An 18,765-nucleotide genomic window follows, 5' to 3' on the forward strand; every position below is an offset into this window, starting at 1 on the left:
AGGGCCACAAAAAGGTACTGGTCATTTTTTAACTTAATCCAGAGAATGCATTAAGGTAAAGAAAACGACCAGCCTTTAATACAACTTAAGCCAAGCCCAGGCCCCTCTGCTGACCCAATAGGGCACTGTATGGGAGGGCCGACTGTACCCATCTATCAGCAGTCCTGGGTTGCTCACATAGCAATTCACATTTGTTTTTGGTACTGAAAGTCCCATGCTGAAATATACCATACTAACCTCTTATCTCTAGATACAACATGGGTTTAGAGCAGTGGTTCTCATCCTGTGTAACCTCAGGACCCACATTTGTCCTCGGCCATTAAGTCGTGACCCAAGTTGCACTGCAATGGAACGCACGGCACTGCGGTACAGATCCACCCAGTCTCCCTATCTTATGAAAACTTTAGTGTATCCTCAGCCTGGGGTCCAGTTTGGGCTGCTGTGCTGTGACGGCACTCCATCTATATCTGCATTGCTTGCCCAGCACCCTTGCGTGCCCTATAGAGGTGCCAGGAGCCAGAATGTGACATCACCCCGGTCCAGGCACCTCTACAGGGCACGCGAGGGAGCTGCAAGCAGTGCACATATGGATGGAGCTCCCTCGCGGCCATGGACCCCTCTCACCCCACCTCAAGCTGACACTCGGCACCAGGCAGCATATTTTGAATGGCTGCTTGGCCCGAGAACTGACAATGCTGCACTCTGGAGCCTCATCTAGAAAAGTAGATGGCATGTGGTGACCCACTGAACAAGGGGTCGCGACCCACTTTTGGGTCACGACCCACCAGTTGAGAACCAAGGGTTTAGAGGATTCTCCTAGAGGTAGCTGGTGTGGCAGTGTGGAATAGGGAATGTACAACACAGCACACAAAATAAGGAAATGTGGAATTTTTAGCACAGTGTACAGAGTGAGGCTGTGTTAAATGGAGACCCTGCAGCAGTGTAAAGAATAGTACAGTGGTGCATAAAGAATGAGGTGGTGTGGAAAAGGAAATGTATGGTGCAGTGTACAGAATGGGACAAACCCCCACAAACTCAAACCCAAGCATGGTAATGCAATGTATGTGTGTTGGGGTACAATTCATTCATCTTTGCACTCCAATGCACACATACTATGCATCATAACATAGGACTGCAAAAACTAATCGATAATGAGAATCATTGGCAACGATTCTCATCATCGATTAGTTGCCAGTTGCCACCACTCTGCTCCTTTGTTCTCCTCCCCGCTGGTGCTGGCTGCAGTGGTCTGTGTCCCTTTTAAAAAAGTAATTTTCACTTTCAGCCTGACAAATTTTGCTGCAGGAGGTGTGTTGTGGTTCCATTAATTTCAATGGATCCCAAATGCACCTCCCGTCCGCAGTGTGCGGTGCTGCAATGCCCTGCGTTCCAGTGCAGTGTAATTTCAGAAAATGTGTATACCGTTTTATTCTGAAGTAAACTTTGTCTGTAACGCTGCATTTGCGTATTTTATTTTAAATAAATGATGGTATAATTTTGTTTTACTTTATCAGATTAATCGAAGTTAATAATCGGCTAACTAATCAATTATGCAAATAATTGTTAGCTGCAGCCAATGGCGTAACAATCGCCATAGCGACCCAGTCGGCTGCTATGGGGCCCGGCCAGGGCATCCCTCTGATGCATGTAGGCTGCCTGGCTATGGCATGTAAGGGTGCTGGCTGTCACTGACACAGCTCAGCAGCGGCGTTTCCCCTCACAGCCACTGCGGAGCTGTGTCAGTGACAGCCAACAGCTACAGCAGAAGAGGCCAGTGGAGGAAGAGGTGGGGCCCGCCTAAGAGCAAACCCGCCTCCTCTTACATCACTGACCAGCGATCTAAGGCCAGGTGTGGCCAATGATGCAAGAGGAGGCGGGGCCCGTTGATGGAAGAGGAGGTGGGGCCCGGTGACCACGGTGGCGGACAACGCTGACAGGTAAGAGGTGTGCAGCCCATCTGAGACCCTGCAGAGCCCACTTTAGAGAGTCTATGGTGGGCTCTGCAGGGTCACTCTCAGGTGGGCTGTTTGGTATATCAGGTGGGCTCTGCAAGTGGCAGAACTAGAAATCACGGGGCCCCATACAAAATTTTGCTATGGGGCCCTGTGATTTCTAGTTACGCCCCTGGCTGCAGCCCTAATAAAATCACATAGTAAACCACAACAAATAATGCAAATGTTTTGTGCAATGTACTGTCCTGCATTTTTAAAGAACTCCAGTCGTTTTATTAACCCCTGCAGTGGGACTACTACTGCACAGCAAGGGTTAACTGCTCGTTTGTGTTTAGGTTAAAAAAACAAACAAAGATCTGCTTGCGTAAAGCTCCGAGTCAGCTTCTTCTTAGACCGGTTCCAGGAATGTCTTTCCCCCTCCTCTGAGGTGGTCTAAGGTCCTGTAAATCATCAACGTCTATACACTGTGCATAGCTGTGAGGATGCTGTGGAACATTCCAATGTGCTTCAGGGGAGGGGACAGGCTGGAGGGAGCGGCGGTACAGCTGGCCGGCTTGGAGCTTTGGGTTTGTTTTTTTAGCACCTAGACACAAACGAGCACTTAACCTTTGCAGTGTGGGGGTATTCAGAGATGATTTGAGGATCTACAGCCGAGTGATGTACAAATAAGATACATTTTTGTTAATTTTCTTGCCATCATACCCATGTTGGGCATGAGGCACATAGTAAACAATTGCTTTCTATGTGCCCTAGCGCTGACCAGCATTGATCAGTTGCTGAACAATCCAATGTACCACAACTGATGTGAATGAGCCCTCAAAAATCACTTAAACCCACTCACACGAAAGGGGGCTAACCATTGACCAAAATAATTTATCGCAGCCATCGCTTGGGTTATTGCAGTAATTGGACAGTCGGATCAGTCAACGGTAAATTCCAGTAAACTCCTTTTTATACCTTCATCGTGCCTGACAATTTTCAAGCAAAATATGACAGGACTGACCGATCTTGTAGGACAAGCTTAATACATCTGTGCATCGGAACCCTTTTATATTTACCAAAAAACGTACTTAAAATCCACAACTATGGATTACAAAGAGAGCGAAAAAATCGCCATGTACAGGAGCTGCCCAGTGTTACTATTTCTCTCCCCCATAAATAAACAAGGAATTCCAGGCAGGATCCCAGCGTCCAGGAAGACACTTCACTCCGCTCGTATCGGCAGGTAAAATAAATCACACCAATGTATTCCCACCTCCCTGCCCGGCGGCGGAAGTGCCCCTCCTCGCCACTTCCGCTTCCCGGTGATCCAGTCAGGTGGAATCCAGTCGGTGTCCTCGGAGAAAACGAACAGGTAGAGTGAAATGTACACTGTGACTTTGTGGCCGGTGTGGGGGGAGTTATCATTGTACATGCTGGTGACTGGTAGAGTCGTGGAGGGCACAGCTCGCCGTCCACTTGTACATGTTCAGTGTACACAGTACGTCACCCGTAACCATGGACCGATCTTAGTGGAGAGGTAGGCTGCACGGTGCAAGAGCTAGCATGTATATGTGGACATTGGGGAAGGTTATCCATGTTCTACTGACGTGCTTGGCTCAATCCTACAGAAACTCACAGCTTTGACTTTGTGTGTTTTTATTTCGCACTGGTATTGTGTATATAAATGCGTTTAACTCCCTGAGTACCAGGCTGTTTTTGTCTCCATTACTAGACCCGTTTTCAGTGCTGTGATAATTTGACATTTACTTTGTCTTGTAACACTGGACCCAAATTAATGTTATATGAATTTGAGACACGGAGCTTTCTTTTGCTGGTATTTAAAGAAGTACTTGGAGAGTAAAATATAGTTTTCCCAAAATGTGGGACACTGCAGCTGTCCTATGTCGGCTTTATAGATCAAGAGCTGAGCGATCACATATCACTGATCACTCAGCTCGCCGTTTATCCCTATCCTTTCCCGCTTCCCACATGGATAACACCCATGTCAGTATTTAGTGGGGAGTAGCCCGCTATATGCTTAGTTTGAGTCACAGGAGTACATTAGTAAATGTACTCTTGCGACCCAAAAGAGAAGTAAAGCCAAAACAAAGTTTGCCATTGCTTTCTTAATCTTGGGATTCTTTTTTTTTTTTTGCAATATAAAGGGGGGAAAAAAGACTACAAAAGATGAAATAACCCTGATTTGCTTAGTTTCTGTTATAAAACATAATAAATAAAGACAGGAAGGTACAGAGACCTTCTGAAAGGATCCCTTTGTGGATCGCACCACAAGGTGATCTCATTTTTTGCCACAGTTAAAAAAACATGCTGGCTTTGAGGTGGTAAGAGTTGGGGCTTGTCACTGGTACGCTAGATAGATTGCATCATTAATGTACAGGGCATATACAGAGAGAGGAGAAGGTGAAAGGGTTAACAATCAGACCACATACTGTGGGGGGATGGAGATGAGGGGTAATGTGAAGGGTTAACATGCATGTCACACAGATCCTTTTCACACACAGTTTTGTTCAGCTCTGCCTGTCATTTTTTTTATGCAGATTTGAATGGACACTTAATGTTGGTCTATGGGCAGGCTGATGTAAATGGACATTTTTTTGGACTTAAATGTGACAGGTCGGAGGTATTTCGGCCATTCATTTGTTTACATCTGCCTGCCCTTAGACTTAACATGAGTCAGTGGAAATGAATGAATGCTGCTGCAGATCCATTCATCCCTCATCTGCAAATGACTGATTCCTTTGTTGTAAGAGATACGGGAGGGACCAACAATGTAAACATTAGTATTTTTTTGTTTTTGTGATTAGGAGAGAGAAGACAGCAGACTGTAATTGGTTATTACAGTGTTCACAAAGTAACTGCCGTCCGCAGGTCTTTTCTCCAGTGACATTTATAAACAGCGGTGGGGAAATTACAGTCCACGACTCTGCCGTTCCTAAATGTATGCTGGTAGAAAGGAGAATAAAGGATATCAAAACCCAAGAAGAACATTGACATACATTGCAGTTTACTAGTGGTTGCTGCATCATTTTTTTTTTTTTTCTTTTAGGCTGGATTCACACCTGGGCGTTTTTCAGCGCTGATCGAAGCGCTTAAAAATGCTCAGCAAGTGAAATCCCATTATTTCCTATGGGCATGGTTCCCACCTGGGCGTATTTCAACGCGTGAAAACACGCCCTACGTCCACACAAGTACAGGAGCTTCTTTTGGGGCGTATTTCCGTGCGTATCCACTAGAATACAGCCAGATAGCTCTCGTAAACACGCGTTTGAGCGTTTCCTGGACAGCAAATGACGGTAAAAACGCGTGTCATACGCGCATATTACGAAGGCCCAGGTGGGAACCCAGCCTTAGGCTAAAAACATAATCTGCAAGTGTAGAAAAATCCCTGCTGTTTCTGTCAGATACCCAATGTGCTTATCACACCCAGTGCACTGAACTGAAATCTCAAACCATGTTATTAGTCTTCCCAGTTGTCTTCTGTAGACTACAGAACATCTCCCTTCCATGTATTGGAGATGATCCTTTTCAAGGGTGACAACACTGCTCCTCCATAGAGGAATTACAGTAAGTGAGCCTTGTCATCCTAGGGTAGTAAATGGGTTAGTGGCAGTATCGCATATAGGTCACTGTGCTTGCAGCGCAATGAGTGCACTTCCAGCACAGGATAGTGGACGCATGTATGCGGCTGCCGGGCATTAAAGCCCACACCGTCACATGTATGTGTGAGCTGGTCAGAACATGCTTACAATTTGCTGTCAGAAAGTTTTTAACCTTAACCACTTTGCTGCCAACTGTTAGTCCAGGTCTAAAAATGTAACAAGGATTCTGAATGGCTGGCTGCAATGGCTAACATGATATGTTCTTGTTTTTGAGAAGTTTTCATATGTTGGCTGATAAGTTGCAAATGCATACTTAATATGTTTTTGTTGGATAAAGTGCATCTTATATTGGGGAATGCATGTTTTCAGCAGATTAAACATGGTTCACTAATTTGTCTCCCCTGTATACTATCAGATTTTAATTGGCGAAATCTAACGTTGTATCTAGATGGAAGTCAAAACAAACTTGTAGGGCCGCTGTGAAGGGCACAAGGCACAGGGCTGCTTATAACACTCGCACTGCTTTCTTTTTTTTAACTTTATTGAAATGTCACTAAATTAAATTTTATTTATCTTTATGATCAATAGCATCTTGACTTGTCTGTGTGTTTTTACTGCGTTGGCAAGTGATTGACTTGACTGTGTTGGTAAAGCTGCTCAGCTCAGGAATTTGGTGTGAACAGACCATTCATGCCAAACGTTTGCTTCTGTCGTTTGTGTATTGCCGTAGAGCTTCCATTAATAATAATTGTGGAATGCTTTAAGTATTTTAAGATGACTGGAGCTCATAAACATTGGTTAGATCACCATATAAATGTGTTCTAAGTATCGGTATTTCTATGATGTACTTTACCTGTCAAAAGTTGTAATGTATAGAATGTTAGTGTCCAGGTTAGACCTACTTATTACTTTTTGCTAGGTGTTTGAATGATAGCTCAATTTCCTTTTGTAGTTTGTTGATGGTTGCGGGGGATATTCTCTCCCCTGTGGAGATGGTAATTATTCTATTGTGTAGGGTAATGCATACAACTGTTAAACTAGTGAGCAATTACTTGTTGCTAAGTGTGTGGTATACAGTGTTGTACTTGCATGCGCTCTGTATTTACTGTCCTTTGGGATTGACGAATAATATAATAATGTATGCCTGCTTACAGAATTGTCATCTAAACTAGTCTCTGGAGAAGTGAAAACATGAAAAGAAGCCCATCTGTTTAACAGACTTTAAAAGAAAACATTACTTTATGAACACGTTTACTTATACTTTGCAAAGATACCTTACTGTACCTAAACAGATCTTCGCTCTGTAATAAAAGTAGGCTGGAAAGCATGTGGAGCAGAGGTCATGTCGTCAGCATATCCCTGTGCACAATCTGCATGGACCTACATCCTTGTGTATGCTTAGAAGCTAAGCTCTGACCTGGTTTCTATATGCAATAAAGTTTTTAGTAGGTGTCCCGGAAAGGTAACTGTAGGCTGAATGTATGTGCTAGTGCAATGTAACTTTATTCAATATTGCAGTGTCTTTATGATCTGACAAACTCTGATTCCCTCTATGGCAGGGTCTCAAATTCAATTTACTCGGAGGCCACTGGACACATTTTTAGTCATCATAAACTTCCCCCCCACTCCTTTCCTTCCAAGCCCCCTCAACTGCTTGCATCTTTGCAGGGAGGAGGCACATCATCATTCCCTGGTGTTCTAGTGGTGATTAGTAAGGTCTAGGGCAGACTTTACTAATCATCGTTCGGCCGGAGCTCAGAACTGTCAGAGCTTCGGCCGGAGCTGACAGGAGCAGCTCTGCGGTATGCATCCGACAGAGATGCAGACCGTGTAGCTGCTCCCGCAAGTCAGGCACTCGGTCCGTGACCGTGTGTCCGACTTGCCAGCTGGCTGCGGGCCACGTAGTACCGGCTTGCGGGCCGGTACTTCGAGACCCCTGCTCAATGGGTTGCTGCCTTTTGCAAGTTGTCATTACATATTCAATGATTTATTGAATAAATGAGGAAACAACTTAAAGTAAAAGGAAAGGCTACACAATCGCCTACCTGTTAAAGGAGTTAAAGGAGAACTATTAGGTGAGTGATTTTCACTCGCCTCATAGTTCTAGCCGATCTGTGACAATGAGACTGTTCTCCTTTTAAATGTTGTCTCCCCATTGCTCTGATACTCTCTACGTATATTTTCTAATAAATTGGCATCTAACTTTTTCTGAAGTGTTTCTATGCGTTCATGTGACAACAGAGCTCTGGCTTTTTTACTGTGGATGGCCAACTACACTGAATTGTTGGCCCTCTGATCTACATCTCCTAACCCAATAGAGCAGTGACATCATCCTGCTGGCATTAATAACTCTAAAAGGGGTGTTGGCCAGGAGAGAGCTCAGGCCCACCTGACACAGAGAGGGGATTGAATTGGATGCAACTGCTTAGAAAAGCTTAAAGTGTCACTAAGCTCAGAAGTTACATTTTAAAAATGCATTCAAGTACCTTAACTACTAACCATGGGGAACAAAAGTAGCAACCCTCCAGACGCAAGGACAGTGTCAGTATGAATTCAGAGATGATTTGGGGATCTACAGCTGAGTGATACACAAATAAGCTACAATATTGTTAAAGTGACACTAAACTCAGGAGTTAAATCTTAATAATGCATTCAAGTACCTCAAGACCACTCCCGTGATGATCTACAATCTCACATTTAGTTAGCTAATTTGTATTGAGATTGTAGTCCATCACGGGAGCAAACTTGGAGAGGTGGCTACTTTACAACATTTAGGGACCATGGGGAACAAAAAGTAGTCACCCTCCAGAAGGAAGGGCAGTGTCAGCATGAATTCAGAGATGATTTGGGGATCTCCAGCCGAGTGATAAATAAATAAGTTGAATTTTTGTAAATAGTTACGGTACTTGAGGGCCGGTGCACAGCTAGGCGATTTATTGCGCGGTTTGTCGTGCAAAACACAGATTTGCGTTGAAGTCAAAGGAGGCTGTTCCCACCTTTTGCAGTTTGTCGCGTGACCGAAATTGCCTGTTGCGCGAAAAGGTTCATGAGCGTTTTTCGGGCGATTGTCGCGCGGTTTGGGTCCCATAGACCTCTCTAAACAGTCGCACGATCGAAAACGCGAGAAAACAGCTCAGCATCTGAACCTAGCCTCAATGTATTTTTAAAATTTTAACTCCCGAGATTAGTGTCACTTTAAAAAAACCTCCCCCGTCCGTTCCGCCGGTCAGCGCTGGCGCATCGGAGCGGGGAACCCAGCCCCTCCCCTGTCACGGCAGAGAGCCGTGGCAGGATCGAGAGGTGAGCGAACGCTGGTATGTGTTCGCTCACCTTCCGATCTGCTGAGCCGACCTGTGACCAGTCTCGTTGTCACAGGTCGGCTAGAACTATGAGGTGAGTGAAAAGCACTCACCTCATAGTTCTCCTTTTTTAAATTGTGATTTCTTCACAAATATATGGAGATGCAACATTGTTGTTGAGTGCCTTTTCTTCTACTTTAAGTACTTTTCATTATTCAGTATTTTATGTAAAGGTAAAACACTTCTTTTTAGTTAATGTGACAGTACAAAGACATGCATTCATTAGATAATTCATTTTTTGGCTGTTAATATAGTCAGACTTATAAAAACGAATTTCTTGCTAGTTTGTATGAGTGTCTGTCTGCATTCATCACTTCTTTCTAAATTAAACACTGCGATTACAATGATGGGATACGTTTGTAACGTACTGCTTTCGTGGCCCCTATTCATGTAGTGTAATGTCTTTCAAAACCCATATAGATACATCCTGTAGGGTTTTTTTTTTTTACACAATGTGCTTAATTGCCTAAATGCTTTTGTAGTTCATGGGGATTTAATTGCAAACCTGACAAATTTCTGAAATGTTTTGCATATTTGTCATCCTCTGGAGAACTTATGTGACACACCAGGCTAGGTTATCCTGACTCATGTCACAGGGCTTGTCGTAGCTGACAAAATGAATATGATAAATATATGTGACAAAATATAGGATATATTGTTATGCGAAATAATAAGCTAGGTTAGATATCGAACAACATTATACATTAACCCCTTCATGACTGAGGCCCGTTTTTCATTTTTTGCACCCATGTTATATTCCACATTTTAGGCCTGAAAATGACTTAAAACCCCCCCCAACATTATATATTTTCTGAATGATCTTTGCACAGTAAAAGGATATAAATATGAGTATGATTATTTGGCTGTTTGCCTGGCATTCTTCTTTAATTGACTACCACAAAGAAATGTACTGTTGTGTAAAAAAAAAAAGAAAGTACACCCCCTCTGAATTCTACGGTTTTATTATTTATACCGTTTTTTTGGTATCGATATTTTTTTTCAGTACTCACCAATACTGATACCGGAAGTCCCATTTAAGGAAGCCAGGCGGCGTGTAATGACTCGCCACCTGGCTTCCCGATTAGCAGGGAAAGGTGGCCATACACTTTACAACCATCGCAAGACTTTAGTCTTGCGATGGTTGTAAAGTAATTTAAAAAAACGTACGATCTGCCTATCTTGGACAGGCAGATCGTACTTGCGATCATCGCAATCCCGCCCACCTGAGGGGCGGGCTTCCGATGACCGCAATGCTGAACAGGCAGTGTGCGCGTGTGCACACCGGCCCATGCGGCATTGATCTTACGATCATGCTAAAAACCAGCCGAAAATCATACGATTCTCGGCTGGTTTTCTAGCATGCTCCTAAGACAAAAGACGTGCGACCGTACAGTAAAACCGGTTGCACGCCTTCCATACACTCTGCGATTATTGTACGATCGTGGGATTTCCCGCAATTATCGTGCGATAATCGCACCGTGTATGGGCACCTGAAGCCGTCTCCATGCCTCCTTGTCACCAGGTGACGAAGCTTGGAGCGGCCTTTCTGGCCATTCAGGAAGCCGGGGGGCTGCCTGGCTTCCTGATACTGGAAGTTCGGGTATTGGGCTAGGCAACGGAGCATTTGTTCCTTAGCTAGTCTTAAAATTAGCTAAATAAAACCTCAGATCAACAACAGCACATGACATATTAAACTGTCATTATTTCTTTTACAAACATTAAGCCAAAATGGAGAAGTTATGTGTTACACCCTTACTGCTTCCATATGAATTAAGAGGCTAAGTAGAAGCCAGTTGCTACTTATCAAATGTCCTTGATTGATCATCAACAAGTGTGACCACCTCTATAAAAGCTGACGTTTTCCGTTCGTTGGTCTGGAGCATTCAGGTGTTTGTTAACACAATGCCAAGGAGGCAAGACATCAGCAATGATCTTAGAGAAGCAATTGTTGCTGCCCATCAATCTGCAAAGGGTTTTAAGGCCATTTCCAAAAATTTAAAGTCTATCATTCTACAGCGGAAAGATTATTTACAAGTGGAAAATATTCAAGACAGTTGCCAATCTTCCCAGGAGCAAATTCACCCAAGGTTATACCACGCAATGCGAGAAATTGCAAAAAAACCAAGAGTTACATATAAGTAAAAAAGGACTGAACGAGTATGGTTTGTTTGGAAGGGTTGCCGGGAGAAAGCCTCTTCTCTCTAAAAAGAACATGACAGCATAGCTTAGGTTTGCAAGGTTGCATCTGAACAAACCACAAGACTTCTAAAACAACGTCCTTTGGACAGATGAGATCAAATTGGAGATGTAATAATGCCATAATGCTCAGAGCCACATTTGCAGCATATCAGTACAAACACGTAGGTGGTGGGGGGATGATTTAGGACTGTTTTGCACCCACAGGATCAGGACACTTTTGCAGTTACTGAGTCGACCATGAAGTCAAATGTGAGGCCATCTGTTCGACAGCTAGAGCTTGGCTGAAATTGGGTCATGCAACAGTACAACGATCCCAAGCACACTAGCAAATCTACACCTTATTGGCTGAAAAAGAAATCAAGGTGTTGCAATGGACCAGACAAAGTCCATACTTCAACCCGATTGAAATGCTGTGGCGGGACCCTAAGAGAGCTGTGCATAAACGAATGCCTGCAAACCTCACTGAACTAAAGCAATGTTGTAAAACAGTGGGCCAAAACTCAACGATGTGAGAGACTGATAAAGTCATACAAAAAGTGAGTACTTCAAGTTATTGCTGCTAAAGGTGGTTCTACAAGCTATTGAATCATAAGGTGTACTTATGTATTCACACAGGACTTCTCCATTTTGGCTTTGTTTGTAAAATAATGACACGGTGTAATATGTCATGTGGTGTTCATCTAAGGTTATGTTTAATTTTAAGACCTGCTAAGGACCAGCTAAGGATGATTTTTATTATGTCTTGATACTTCAAGCCATAGAATTCAAAGAGGGTGTACTTGTCCACATCACTGTACATATGTGCTTAAAGCAGAAGTTAAGCGCTGACTGTTAATAGTTGCATTGAATCCAGCGCATCAATCTCCTGATGGAAGCCCTTACCTTGAACCTATTGAAAACCTTTGAAATTAGATTATGTCCTGTAGAGTCCATAACAGAAGTCACCAGCACTCGATAATATGTGCAAGTAGTAAAGCACTTTTTATTCAATCGTCACATGCGTCAAACGGCCAACGTTTCGGGGGCCACGCAGGGTCCTTTCTTCTGGGCGATGTGTCCGTGTTGTCACTTCAAGCACCAACTTCTTACTCGAGGTCTGTACGCTGTTTGGAGTGCAGGTGATTTGTATTATCGATTATGTCCTGTAGAGTGACACAAGAGCCAGCACTAGAAACCACTGTGTGCAATGTGGACAACGAGTATTCAACCCATCCAACCTTTCAAATACATGTAATGGCCGGGTAAAGGTAAAGAGCCATCTTATCAACAAAAAGGCCATCAGACGCGTAAGTATATTGCCTCTTCTATTGCATGTATTCTTTAACATACAAAGTGACCCTGACAGGTGGCCCGCAGGGACTCCTTTTGCACAGAGTTGGTGGTTTTGGCTACTGTGTCAGTCTCCAATTAAATGTCTTCACTGGACTTGCGTTATTTGCGTATATTTCCAATGTAGAATTGGGATGATAGGAGGGTTTGACAGACAGTGGGTGGGTGTAAGTGAGGATAAGGGAAAGAGGTTAAGTTTCTAAGCTCATAAGAGTTTGGACCCATTCAAATGTTTGTGTTTCGGTATTGCTCATTAAAACAAACGCATTACCACAATGCACAATAATGCGATCACCACAGTACACCAGGATTCTGTGATTTCTGTGTTCAGTCTCTACAGTGGGAGCTCTGCACTACACATTAGGGCTGCAACTAATGATTATTTTCATAATCGATTAGTTGGCCGATTCATTTTTTTGATCGGATGAAAAAGTTAAATACCATCCTTAATTTAAAATAAAATACACAAATGCAGTATTACAAACAAAGTTTACTTCAGAATAAAACTGTATGCACAATTTTTTTGCAATGGCACTGCACTTGAACGCTCAGCATTGCAGTCCCATGGGTTCCAGTGCGGGCGATCACACTGTGGGTAAAAGGCGTGGTTGGGGTGTCATTAAAATGAATGGCACTGCAGTATTTGTCAGGCTGAAACCCTAAATTACTTTTTTCCCCACCTTTTTTAAAATAATTTTTTAATAATTGTATTGGTGCTTGAATAGCTTCAGCCAGGGAATGAAAGCTGCCAGTGGCAAGATTCTGCAGACGGCAGCTGAATGTAAATACAGCAGGTAGGCTGGTGCAATAGCCAGTCTGCTATTGGCCATTTCAAATTGCAATGGAAGAGGTAGCTAGGGGATCCAACCAACTAATCAATAATGAGAATAGTTGACAATTATTCTCATTATTGATTAGTTGGTTGCACCCCTTCTACACATGTTCTGTATCGCTATGCATGCCAGAGTAGGAGCAATAATTGAAATAATTTCATCTGTATATACATGTGAAAATGAAAAATATGTTGGTTTCGATCGATCACAAGGATATGGGATTTAAATTGGTTCGATCGAAGGGCTGAAACAACTGATCGATAAAGTCGATAATGAAAATTGTTAACGATTTTCATTATTGATTAGTTGGGCTGCTTGAACCCTCACTCGCATGCTGAGTGACTGATCGGGCACTGCTCGAGTACCCACGGCCTTCTTCTCCTCTCCTGGATGATCTCCTCCTTCCCGGGATGAATAGGGCTGTCCCAGAGACCCGGTGAGCGCAGACTGACTGTTCGGAGACTGTTCGGGACCCATGGCCTCCCCATGCCTCAACTGCCTCCTCCTCCCAGCGTTACCTGGAGTCCTGGTGAGCGCAGACTGACCATTCGGGGACTGTTCCTGTTCGAGACCCGCGGCCTCCCCTATGCCTCAGCCGCTTTCTCTTTCCAGCGTCACCCGGAGTCCCAGTGATCGCGGACTGACCGTTCCGGGACTGTTGCCATTCGGGACCCGCGGCCTCCATGTGTTTGGCCTCCTCCCTGGGCTGCTGATAGTGGACTGTGGATGGGCTGAAAAGAAATGTCCAACCAATGTAAGTAGTGTGTACTGTGTGTTTGTATGTGTAATGTGTTGCATGTGTACCGGATGGGGCCGAAGACGGTGCAGCCGCCCCGGGCACAAAGATTTAGGGCTGGTTCACACGATCTCCAGTGCGTTCCTGCATGGTTAGTGGCCGAAACGCACTGGACCACATAGTTGAAGCCTCCCTGTGTTCTGGGAAAGGAGGGGGTATGGCAGTGCCATTCACAATTTTTTTGCGATCGCACTGCCGGGGGAGTGTCTGTGGTGCCATTGACTTGAACGGCACCAACACCCCCCCCTCCTACCCCAGAAGGCAAGGAGGCTTCCACTATGTGATCCAGTGCATTCTGGCCACTAACCGTGCTGGAACGCACTGGAGATGGTGTGGACCGGCCCTAAATGTGTTCTCTGCCTGATACCGTGAGGTTCCCTCTGACCTCCAGTGCCATGAGGAAGCCTGGACCCGGCTTCCGGCCAAACAGGAAGCCGGGCAACAGGTCATGACCCGCCTCCCTGCTTCTGATTGCCTAGCGACAAGTGAAGCCGGCTTTCTTGCCAGTCTGCCTTCCTGACCAATCAGGAAGCTGGGTGGCAAGACTCTCCCCACGGCTTCCTGATTGGTCAGTAAGCCAGACTGCCTCGCACTGTCGCGAGGGAGCATGATAGAACACCATCTTCCCAGGCAATCGAGCAAGCTGGGCCCATGGTACCATGGGATGCCAGTATCGGCGAAAAAAATATTGCCACTCGATACTGAAAAACCCGTATTGATGCATCCCTATTAAATCCCACCAAAAGAAAGCTCTATCTGGCCTCCCAAAAATTATATAAAATTTGTTTCAGCACAGTGTTGCATTAATGAATAAATGTCAAAGTACTTCAGCGCTGAAAAATGGCCTGGACAGGAAGGGGGTTTAACACCCCGGTCTTCAAGCGGTTAAATAAACATATTGAAGCTGTGAATTAATTGCCCAGTTCTGACTTTACAATCAACTAAATTCTGGTGGCTGATCAAACTTATGGGCGATTGCTTAGTTTCTTCGGAATACTTGCGATTGTATGTCCGATTCCTGGTGGATGGAAAGTGGATGAATTAGACTAAGAAATCCAAATGTATTGTGATGCCAGTGAATGAGCAATAACACTTCTCTGATCCAATGATTCACTCAGACAAGCAAACAAGCCCTCAGTCAGGCAGCTTAAGATATACTTTATAGATAGATATCATTCGTGACTGAAGACTGAGGTGATTCTGCAACACATCGTTTATGTAGACATTGGCACATATGGCCATGTCCATTTACGCGATGCACATGTAAATGTATGCACATATATGTACTGCATAAAATACAGTAAAAAATTAGACTGTAGGTGCAAATTTTTCTTGTTTTAGTTTACGCAGTTAAGCGCAATGGACCAAAACACAGCTGGGTGAATGGGTGCATAGCATATAGTACTACTGCGCTCAGGTGCGTATAAAACTTGCAGAACGGTGCAGAAATGTAGAACGGACCTGAACACTGCCTATTTTATGCCCGTTTGCAGGAGCCATGAAATGGTATTTTATGTAAATTGTAGTAAAGGTATACAGTTGGCCCAAAACATTGGTGTTTGCATGTTTATGATTGTGCACTATTTTTTTTATTCCAAAAATTGCGCTATTAATGGACGATACAGAGCAAAGCTCCTCGGTACCAACCAGAAGGTGTGGATGATGACACAGTTTAGAGAAAACAAAATGACAGATTAACACACACTTGCTAATTGACAGAGCCTTTCGTGCTACCAATGTATTGGTTTCCCTCCAGATTGTTAAAGGGTTTCTAAACTCTCCAGCTTTTTTTTTGCATATATCTACAGGTAGCAAGCAGTAGATATATGCAAAAAGTTTTTTTTAAAAGTGGTTTAAAATTACCTGTGTCTTCGCCGTGCGCTCGCGTCCAAAAATGTGAAACTGCATGGGCGGCCGCAAAGCATCTTGGGGCAGGTGCATGCGCAGTTCACATTTTCGGCCGGGACGCGAGGAAAGACGCAAGGTAAGTCTATGGACGCGTGCACACGCATGCAGACACCGCGGGAGAGTACATGCCAGCAAGCTCAGAGGAGTCGGCGCTGGATCAGACACCCGCCACAGCGCTGGAGAGAAGGCTGAAAACTACAGGAAAGAAGACGATCGCATTCAAATACATCATTTAAGGTAAGTGCTTTCATTAACGTTGGGGTGATGTTATGTCACTTTAAGTCTTCCTCCCTGCTTAATGAGTTTTCCTGACTGTATTCGGTGACACAACATGATCCATAAATGCATTCTCAGGACAAATACATTTGCTTAGATAATTATTTGTATGGATGCAATGTATTCACAGCAGAGGGCACTGATTAATGCACTTACATTTTTTGGAGAATATAGTTTTGCTATAACCTTATCTTTCCTGGCTGTGCCTCTGGGTGGTCTTCGAACCATGTAGACAGGGCCGGATTTCCCACAAGGCCAACCAAGGCCTGGCTTTTAGGGAGCAGAGGGGCAGCGGGGGTGTGGAACTCCTATCTCCTGATGCCAGGGACATTCAGTTCTCGGTGCCGGGTGGGTAGCTGTTTTCTAAATTTAGCCCTGCTTTGGGCAAGCAGAGCTAAATGTACAGCGGGGAAGTCGCCGCTTGTTTTGTACTATTGATCCCGGGGATGTCGCAGAGATCACTTGTATGCAGCCTGCAGGTCTGTCATTCTCCATGGGAGGGAGGGGGTGTTGGCTGGTAGGGGGGTGCATTGAGGAATAAATCCGGCCCGGCATGTAGATAAGATTATTAGGACAGGTAACACAAAAATGTATACTGGCAGATTCTTGAGAAACACAAATTTAATATATGCATAAAATCTCTGTGTAAACAGAGTCCCTGCTTCCTTCTTGTAGGAAAATTGAAGTAGGATGCCTCTGTAAAATATTGGGGTGTGATGTTTTCTTACCAGCTATGAAACTGAGAGACTTAACATTCATTTTGCAGAGCAAGATAATTACCGCATACTTTGCATTCCTGAGCCCAGCCCAGTTTTGGTTTCTCTTTATTCAGTGTTGCACAACATAGTACTTTACAGGATCATTATTTTATATTCCGTTTTGGATGTAGCAATGACTGTTTATCATTGGTGATATTGGTCTGTTAGTTTTTGGATATTAGAATACCTTTTAATAAAAAATGAAATTGCTTTATCCTGATTCTAGCTTAATTGGACAGAAGGTGGGGTATCTGAAGGTTCTAATGAGATAAGAGGATCTCTAGTGTGCCTGCTGTGCACATACTGTTGATGTACATGCTGTTGGCATGCGTGTGTGAGAATGAATGTCTGATATTTTGAAAGAGAATTCATTGCTCAGTTGCTAGTCTTACCATGGGGCCTGTTCACACCAGCGCCATGCATTAATTGCGTGGTTCTGTGGGATTTACACACTGTACCACGCAACGCACCCACAAAATGCAGCAATTTTTGAGCATTTCCATTGGAAGTTTTATGGGGCCAAGAAGCACTTAATCTGCCAAAAAGAAGCTCATGTACTTTTATCAAGCGATGACTGTTTTGACCAGATGTGAACATGGCCATAGAAATGAATAGGATTTTGTTTTGGGTGTTTTTCTGTCCTCAAAAACTCTTGGTGTGAATGAGGGCTTAGCGAGTGATAAGTTCTGGTTCATACATAGTATTTTGCAGTGCTTTTTCTGCCCTTAAAAACGCAAAATCGATTAGTTAGCCGATTATTGAGTTCGATTAATCTGTTAATCGGATAAAAAATAAAATACATTTTAAAAAATGGCTCCAGTGATGGACTATTAGTTTGTATTGATATTGTAGTCCATCACAGGAGCAAGCTTGGAGCGGAGGAAGTAAAAACTGTGGTGTGCAATATAGTGAAATGAAAAGGGGACTACAAATCCTACTATCCCAGCAATACATCATAGAGCACACTGTGTGGGAAAGTGCAGGCGTACCTGAGCAGTCTTCCCGCAATTTGTTTCTGAGATCGGGCCTGTCTGTCGGCGGCTGTCATCCCCCCACACCTGCTCCTCTGCCCTACTTCTCCCCGCGTCCCTGTGCCGATCGTGGATGTGGGCAGGTGGTGAGCGTGAGGCGGGGAGGAGGTGCGGCGTGTAGAGCGTGGATGCGGACGGGTCTGGCAGCGGCGAGCGTGAGGTGGGGAGGAGGTGCGGCGCGCAGCGTGTGTGGAGCTGTGAACAGGGCCAACTAATCAAAAGCCGATTTAATAGATGATTGAAAAAGTTGACAACTTTTTTTCAATAATCGATTATGTCGATTAGTTGTTGCAGCCCTAAATCCCATACATTTCTATGGCCATTTTCGCGTTTGAGCGTTTTGTCAATTGTAGCAAAATGGCCGTTGCTCGAAAAAGTATATGAGCTTCTTTTTGACAGATTAAAGTGACATTAAACCCTCAGATTTTTTAACATAAACCAATACTGTAATGTGTGCCTTACTGTAATCCATGGTTGTTTCCCTTCTCTTTGCTGCTCTTCCTTTTTAAATCCTCATGTCTTCTCATGCTTGGGGAGTACTTCCCTTTTCAGCTCAGGGCCTCTTCCTGTAGTGCTGGCTCAGGTTATAAGCCTATAGAAACGTATACACAGACACCGTGTATCCATTCCTGAGACAAGGCAGTCTGCTGCAAAACAAAAGTTCTGCAGAGCATGAGAAGACATAAGGATTTAAAAGGAAGAGCAGCAAAGAGAAGGGAAAC

The 18,765-nt window shown here is 44.1% G+C and overlaps 1 protein-coding gene across 1 annotated transcript in view; it reads left to right on the forward strand.

Annotated features, from left to right (window-relative positions):
* The first annotated feature begins 3,260 nt into the window (after window positions 1-3,260).
* The window catches only part of ARHGEF18 (Rho/Rac guanine nucleotide exchange factor 18), a 61,114-nt gene continuing 45,609 nt past the window's right edge, over window positions 3,261-18,765 (forward strand). Inside the window, exon 1 of the mRNA XM_018558675.1 lies at window positions 3,261-3,306. The gene's annotated coding sequence lies outside the window, so the exon portion shown is untranslated. The remainder of the gene's footprint in view (window positions 3,307-18,765) is intronic.

Source organism: Nanorana parkeri, unplaced genomic scaffold (assembly GCF_000935625.1).
Source record: "Nanorana parkeri isolate BGI_ZX_2015 unplaced genomic scaffold, ASM93562v1 scaffold352, whole genome shotgun sequence".
In the NCBI taxonomy this organism is placed as follows: domain Eukaryota; kingdom Metazoa; phylum Chordata; class Amphibia; order Anura; family Dicroglossidae; genus Nanorana; species Nanorana parkeri.